This window comes from Heterocephalus glaber, unplaced genomic scaffold, assembly GCF_053883595.1.
Source record: "Heterocephalus glaber isolate CG9 unplaced genomic scaffold, H.glaber_assembly_v1.0 deba00001461, whole genome shotgun sequence".
Classification (NCBI taxonomy): domain Eukaryota; kingdom Metazoa; phylum Chordata; class Mammalia; order Rodentia; family Bathyergidae; genus Heterocephalus; species Heterocephalus glaber.
Window position 1 is genome coordinate 48,088,185 of NW_028258308.1, and position 7,434 is coordinate 48,095,618.

Here is a 7,434-nt window from a genome sequence, read left to right on the forward strand (position 1 = left end):
GAGAGAAAAGAAACAAATCACATACAAAGGAAAGCCTATCAGAATCACAGCAGACTTCTTAATGGAAACTCTCCAGGCAAGAAGAGCTTGGAGTGATGTATTTCAAGCCCTAAAGGAAAACAGCCTCCAACCCAGATTGATTTACCCTGCAAAACTACCTTTCAAAACTGATGGAGAAATAAGATGCTTTCATGATAAAGAGCACCTCAGGAACTTCATGAATACCAAACCGGCACTCCAAAAATTTTAGACAATACCCTAGGAAAAGACAATGAGGGTCACAACCCCAGGAAACCCAGCAGAATGAATCCATTGGGAGTGGCAAATTAAATGCAAAGGGGGAGAATCCAACAAAAAGAAAAAGTCATGACAAGGCTTTTAAAACTTTTAACTTCATCTCCCTGAGTGTATAATTCAATCTTATTATTGTACTGATTAGTATTTTTCTGATTCTAGAATTGCACACCATTCCTTGTGCTATACTGGCTATTTATCATCTTCTTATGTCTACATTTTAATTGGGTTGTCTATTAATGAGCTCTAAGAATTCTTTATATATTCTCCTCATAGGTTATATGCATTGTAAATATGGTCTGTTTAAGGACCACTTTTCCTTTTAATGATGTCATTTAAAGTTCTAAATTTTGATGGAATATCATCAATTTTTTTTCTTTTATACATCATTGTTTTTGTATCCTAGGTAGTTCTTGCCTACCCTGAATTCATAAATATTTTCCCTTATTATTTCTTCTTAAAGTTTTACACTTTTAGGCTTTCTTATTTAGGTTCATAGATCCCTTCAAGTTATTTTCATGTATGGAAAAATAGGGTTGAGGTTAATATTTTATATACAGATACCAGGTGTTCTAGTGCCATTTGCTGAAGACACTATCTCTTCCTCGGCTCTTGAATTGAGTTTATATTCTATAAAATGCTGATATTAAATAATCTTTCAAAACTCAGTGGACCATATATGTGTGGTTCTATTTCTAGATTCTCTGTTTTATTCAAATGATCTATATGTCTTTCCTTACACCAACACTGCCTTGATTACTCTTGCTTTAGAAGAAGTCTTAAAATTGGGTGCTAAATGTCTTCCAACACTGTTTTTGTTTTTGTTTTTGGCTTTTCTGAGTCCTTTGTACTCCTACATAACTTCAAAATTTCAATATCCAGTTCTTCATTTATAGCAAGTATACACAGACCTGAATTTTTATATATACCTTGTGTCAGTAGGATCAATTAAGGAGTCAAGAAGCTTGAAACATCATACTTTATAAAGTAGTAAAAGTGGCCATGAACCATCCTCTCATGAAAGTCCAAAGTTCAGCCTATTTTAAATTTTCCCTGTGGGTCAAGTTTGGTAAATTTTGGCTGCAGAAAAATTTCAGTTTCATTATAGTGCACGTGCTGACTATAATTTTAATATATAACATTAAGCTGGTTGCCCTGCAATTAATCCTTCATAGAGGTCAACTTAGCCTTAATCACCACTTTGTTCAGTTTCATGACTAAAGGTCATGTTGCTTTAGTCATAGTATGACCACCTTGTTACCCATTAACCAAGGTAAAGAAACATGACATATAGACCATATAGAATTTTATGATATGTATATATATATATATATATATATATATATATATATATATTTGTGTTTTTTTTTAAGAAAATTATTTTTTTTGTCCAGTATCTAACCTCCAAAATTGAAAGTCTGTATCTGCTGGGCATTCCAAGTCCCACTGATTTTGTGTGGACAAATTGATGCCAAAGCACACTGCACTCTGGTACCACTCACTGCATTATTGCCAATCATGCTCATTCCCTTCCTTTCCTGTGATCCTTTACGGTGGTTCACTTTAGACCATTTTTCAGCAAATGTTTCAGGGTCAGCATTAGCTTACCCGTAAACCACAGCAACTGTTTCCAGCCAATGTTAAATAGTACCACAGAGTCAGATTTTTAACATGTTATTTCCTAGTTTTAAAAAAAGATGAACTAAACCACTTAAGTCCTTGTTCCCTACTTACTGTATGGTCTCTATATCATAACTTTGGGAATAAGACTATAAACCATTTATAATGATATTTAAAAATCTCTAGAAATTTAAACAGTTTGGGGGGTACCAGGGATCAAACTCAGGATCTTGCACTTGCAAGGCAGGCAGTGGAACCACTGAGCTAAATCTCCAGCCTGAAATTTAAACTAAAACAAATTTCTTCTGAAGAGATGCAAAATATCTCAAAACAGAAATAAATAATGCCTTAAATTCAATGGAGTACTTGTAGAATGAAACGGAACTGTCATTTCACTTCAGCCTAATGTGACATAGCAGCTTTATGCCATGTGTGCTGTCTTTGTTCTTTTGGTGTTTCAAGTCTTTACTTTGGGATCAGCACAGCCAAGTGAAACTAACCAAATGGCTCCTGTCTGATTCTTGAATGGAATGGCAATGACAATAATATAAAGCTGGTTTTATAATTGTAAACATGGACTCTTACAGATATGGGTTTATCATCTATTCTTTGGGTATATAACTAATCAAGGCAATGAATTTTCTGCTACAGTTAATTTGGTCTGTAAAAATGTTGGTCTTTATTATCCCTTTTGCATTACTCTTTACTAAAGTCTTTGAAATCAGTTGGTATTTAATTCTAAAGTATTTGACACTTCTTGCCTTAACGGTTTTAAAAATAACACACAAAACTACATAATATGTTAGGCCAAGTTTCATTCTATTCTGCAGTTTACCCATCTGACCTATAATTATATGGTTCTGCCATTTAAAATATACTAAAATATAGTTTTTACATTCCAAAAATTATCTTCAGTAGTAACTTAGTATATTCTCTATGCAGTTATTTCTGAGAATGTTATTTTTCAGAATGCAGGAATATATATGTATATTTATAATCTTGTGAGTTTATAAAGCCTGTTTTCTGGTACCGTGTATATACTTGTAAAATTTTTGTATAATTTTGTGATAATGTAGTTCTCCCTCAAATGTTAAAAGTATATGTTAATAGTAAATGAAAAAATTTTAAGGAATTGTTCATATTTTTTTCACTTGTCATTGCAATTGTTTTCACCCTGCATGACCCCCTCACTCCTTTCACAGAAGGCACAGGACTGAAGGACAATTTTACCAAAGTGGCACTCAAACTGAGATGCCTGTATTATCATGCTTTTCAAACTAAATTCATTTAAAAATTAAAAAGTATCTGAATGACTATTTTAAACTGCCTCAATATTTTTAGCAACTCCTGTTCTCATGATAGGTAGGTCACAAACATTATAACGTCTTTGGGAGAAGTGAAAGCAGCAGCATCAATGTTGAGCCTGATTCTACCTCACCAGAGTGATGCAGCCATAAACTGCAGCACCACCATCCACTGTGTAAATGCTGATACTCACAGAGCAGGGTACAATCACACCTCAGATGTTTCAACAGAATGTAGCTACTCCTTTAAACTGTCTTTTCATACTAAAAACAAAACAACAAAATGAAAATACCCACTCAGTAATAGACTAACAAACTTGAAAAATTAGACACTTCAGATAGGCAATAAGCTTCATATTATGAAAGCAATGTATTCCAAGTTTCAAAGATTTGACAAGTTCTGTAGATTATCTGTCACCAGTAGGTAGAACCTTTCAAACTGCATGATCTTCTGCCAGGTATGACAGGTTATCATTCACTGGTTTGAGGTTGATTCCATTTGAAGGCATGTCTTGGTGGTAAAATAATGGTAGGATGATAAAATGTGCAGTATGGTCTTGTACACTGAGTGTTAAATCTACAGTGTTTTGGATGATAGAAGGGGCATTCCATTTTCTTCCAAGCTTGGAAGTAATGGCAGAGCTGACTGGTAGAAGGAGATGCTGGGGTTGTAACTAGTTTTGGAGGCAGTACTGGAATGCTTCTATTGATGAGTGAAGGGACAATCTGGTTTAGTGCAGCAAATTTACTATTAGGGAAGGCTTTTCAAGATGAAATGGGATGGTGTTATGCACACTCATCTCCACTTTTACAAGCAGGCCAATACTTGCAGTGCTTTAGAAGCTTTTCTGGTTTCTGTCCCACACTCAGTTCACTCATCTCCACTTGACCAATCTGCAACATTTCTGCCATTACTGAGTCAATCTGCAGTTGGGATAACAACTGCCTCTGTTGGGTTCCTTGATTTGTTTCTCTAATATCTCCTTTTGTTTCCTCTTCTTTAATAGGGGGGCTAACTCTGGGGGTCCTGCTTTGCCACTGGACCACTTCTGCTAGCAATTCTTCTTGAGATGTTTGAGTTCTGGGAGCAACTGGAGGTGTCTGTTTCTGTGGGACTTCAGAATAGTTGGTTGTTTTTGTTACAGATTCTTGAGCTTCAGATAAAGCCTTCAAATTCAGATTCTTGTTAGCTTGTTTAGAAGGTGGAAGATAAGGTCTCCTTTCTGGCTTTGCTGGCACTGACACATTGCTGGACACACTTCCCATCTGGGAGCCATAATCTTCATCTTTCTCCTCCTCTTCTCCATCATGATTGAATTTTCTTAGTTTAAAAACTGAACTTACCACAGGTAACTTTCTCTTCTGAAAATTTTCTTCCTTAACAATCATTTTTTTCTGAGTTGTTTCTGAAGAAGGGACTGTAAGTATCTCGTAAGCTGTTAAGGACTTCTGGTTCACATAAATGTCCAATTTCATACACCCCACTGTTCTGTATATCCAGTTGCTTGGCAGCATGAATACTGCTTTGTTGCTGCTGAAACTGTAACCTGTTTAACTGAGCACTGCTTTCTGCATTTCGGCTTGCAGATGTTCAATAAATTTCAATAGAAGGGTGAGAAGAACCATATGTAAGTGTCACTGTAGGTTCTTTCTCAGATAAAGGATTCTTCTGCACAAAATTAAGGTCTTCATTAATGAGGACATCTGGTTCCAGCTTAATATCAATCACATCTTCAGAGGTCACATTTTCAGAGGGCACTGGCTCCCTCAGAAGCTTCACTGTTGACATTAGTCAGGTTGCAGCTCCATTATCATGTCTCAAATTATTTGTTTTCTGTTCCTGTGAACTTGTAGCAACTCTGGAATCTCTTTCTTCAAGTCTAGTGCTAGAAATTGCAAGGGAGGCACTGTAGCTTCATGCCTTCTCTCATCTTCGCAACTGAAACAGCTCTTGTTTGAAGGCACATTACTATCAAAGATGTTGGTATCAGAAAACTTCAGACTGGAGGGTCCATTGGTAACAGAGCGAAGTTTATCTAATACACCATGAAGCCATACAGTGAATTGAATTGTGTTGTTCCCCAGAAACAGGGACAGGTCCTCTGTCATTTGGTCCTGATTTTTCTTGTTGGCCACCATCACCATAATGTAATCAGGAAGTTCGTCATCAACATAAGCTCATAAATTTTGCAATTTCCTGTTAATGGCACTCGGGGGGGGGGCAAATGTGACCATGAGGACCACATTGGGAGGATGCAGCATGTATCCAACACAGCAGTGGGCGCCTCTGGTATCTCTGGCCAGGTGGGGGTGGGGGTGGGGAGGGTGCGGACCTTGGGCTCAGCAGGCACAGGGTGTCTCCCTGGACTGCAACTGGTGTTGCTCCTGCCCCCACATTTCTGAAGGTCAACTTCTGTGCCCCTGCCCCATAGCCTGCCATGCTCTCCAAGGCCGAGTCTGTTTTCTTTAAATCTTTAATTCTAAACATGCTCTGAGATGAGAATACATAAAGCAAGTTTGCCCCTTAGTGGTTAAAGGAACACAGCTCTTGTCAGCTGACTAAGAACAGTACACAAGGTGTTAACTCAGCAACAGGACTTACATTTACAGCACATTAAGGCAACAATAGTGATGGACTCAGGACAATAAGACTTTGAAATGAAGTAAAGCATATGACATATCATTTTAAACATTAGTTTACTCAAGCAGAATTATAAACCACAGTTTACCTTTACAAGGACTTTAAACAGATTTCTATATAAATCCTCACTCATAGCATTTTATTTTCTTAAGCAACCAAATCCTAAAAAAAGACAATAGAGAACACAAAAAAACTATATTTTGTAAAATTAATTTTATTGCTACATTTAAGTTATACAACATAATGACATTCGTCATTGGAAATTTGTACCTTTACATAATCAATCTTGGTTCTTATTTTTTCCTTATTCCCCTGCCTTCCCTTCAACCCCTCTACCCTTCCCTATCTACAAAGACTTCATTTCCATTTTTTCTTTTTCTCATACTAATTCCATTTCCTTCTTTCATTTCCCCTACCCCTCCCACTTTCCATTCCCCTTTTCACCTTTTCTTCCTATTTCACATTATCTATTATACATTTTAGTCCTTATTTACACTTTCAGTTTTTCACATTAAAGAAACTATTCAGTATTTACACACATGTGTCCAATTTATTTCACTTAAGAGTATGGCCTCGATGTGCATTCATTTAGCTGTAAATGTCTCTAGTTTCTCATTCATATGTGTAATACTCCATTTTATTTTTTAAAAACCCCACATTTTCTTTATCCAGTCTCCAGTTGATAGGCAATTGTGCTGCTTCCAAGTTTTAGCTATCACAAATTGTGCTGCTATGAACATGGGTGCACATATATCATGGTGGTATGATTTTTAAAATTCTTTGGGGAAGATACCCATCAGGAGAAAACCTGAGTCAAATGGGACTGCTAATCTTAGTTATTTGAGGTATCTCCATACTGATTTCCACAGTGGTTGCACCAGTCTACACTCCCACCCAAAGTGGAGTAGGGTTCTTCTTTCCCCACAGCCCCACCAGCATTTGTTATTGTTTGATTTCATGATAGCAGCCATTATTACTTAGGTGAGGTGAATCTCAGTGTTTTCATTTGCATTTCTCAAATCACCAGTGATGTTGAACATTTTTTCATATGTTTATTTGCTGGTTTTACTCCTTTGTCTGATAAATGTCTGTTCATCTCAGATGGCTTTTTTGGAATGGTGTCTTTAAATTTGGGAGGTTTGATTTTTTAAATTTCTTTACATATTCTAGATAATAGACCTTTGTCTGAGGGACAGCTGGTGAAAACTTTTTCCCATATTGTGGCTTGTCTCTTCACACTGTTGGTCATTTATCTTGCTGTGGAGAAGCTTTTTAGTAAGAAGAGATCCCATTTGTTGATTCTGGTACTTGACGTGCAACTGAGGTTTTTTTCATGAAATCTTTTCCTACACCAATGTCTTCAAGAGTTCTACCAACCTCTCTTCCGGCCAGTTTAGTGGTTTTTTTGTTAATAGTTAGATCTTTAATTCATTTTGTTTTTAGTTTAGTGCATAGTCAGAGATATAGGTCTAGTTTTAATCTTTGGCAAGTTGAAACCCAGTTTTTCCAGAGTGATTTATTAAAGAGGTTATCTTTTCTCCAGTGAGGGTGTTTGGTTTCTTTCTTGAAGATGAG

At 36.5% G+C, this 7,434-nt stretch overlaps 1 pseudogene; it reads right to left on the reverse strand.

Annotated features, from left to right (window-relative positions):
- Positions 1-3,689: 3,689 nt before the first annotated feature.
- Positions 3,690-5,378, reverse strand: LOC101704462 (zinc finger CCCH domain-containing protein 14 pseudogene; annotated as a pseudogene).
- Positions 5,379-7,434: the final 2,056 nt, after the last annotated feature.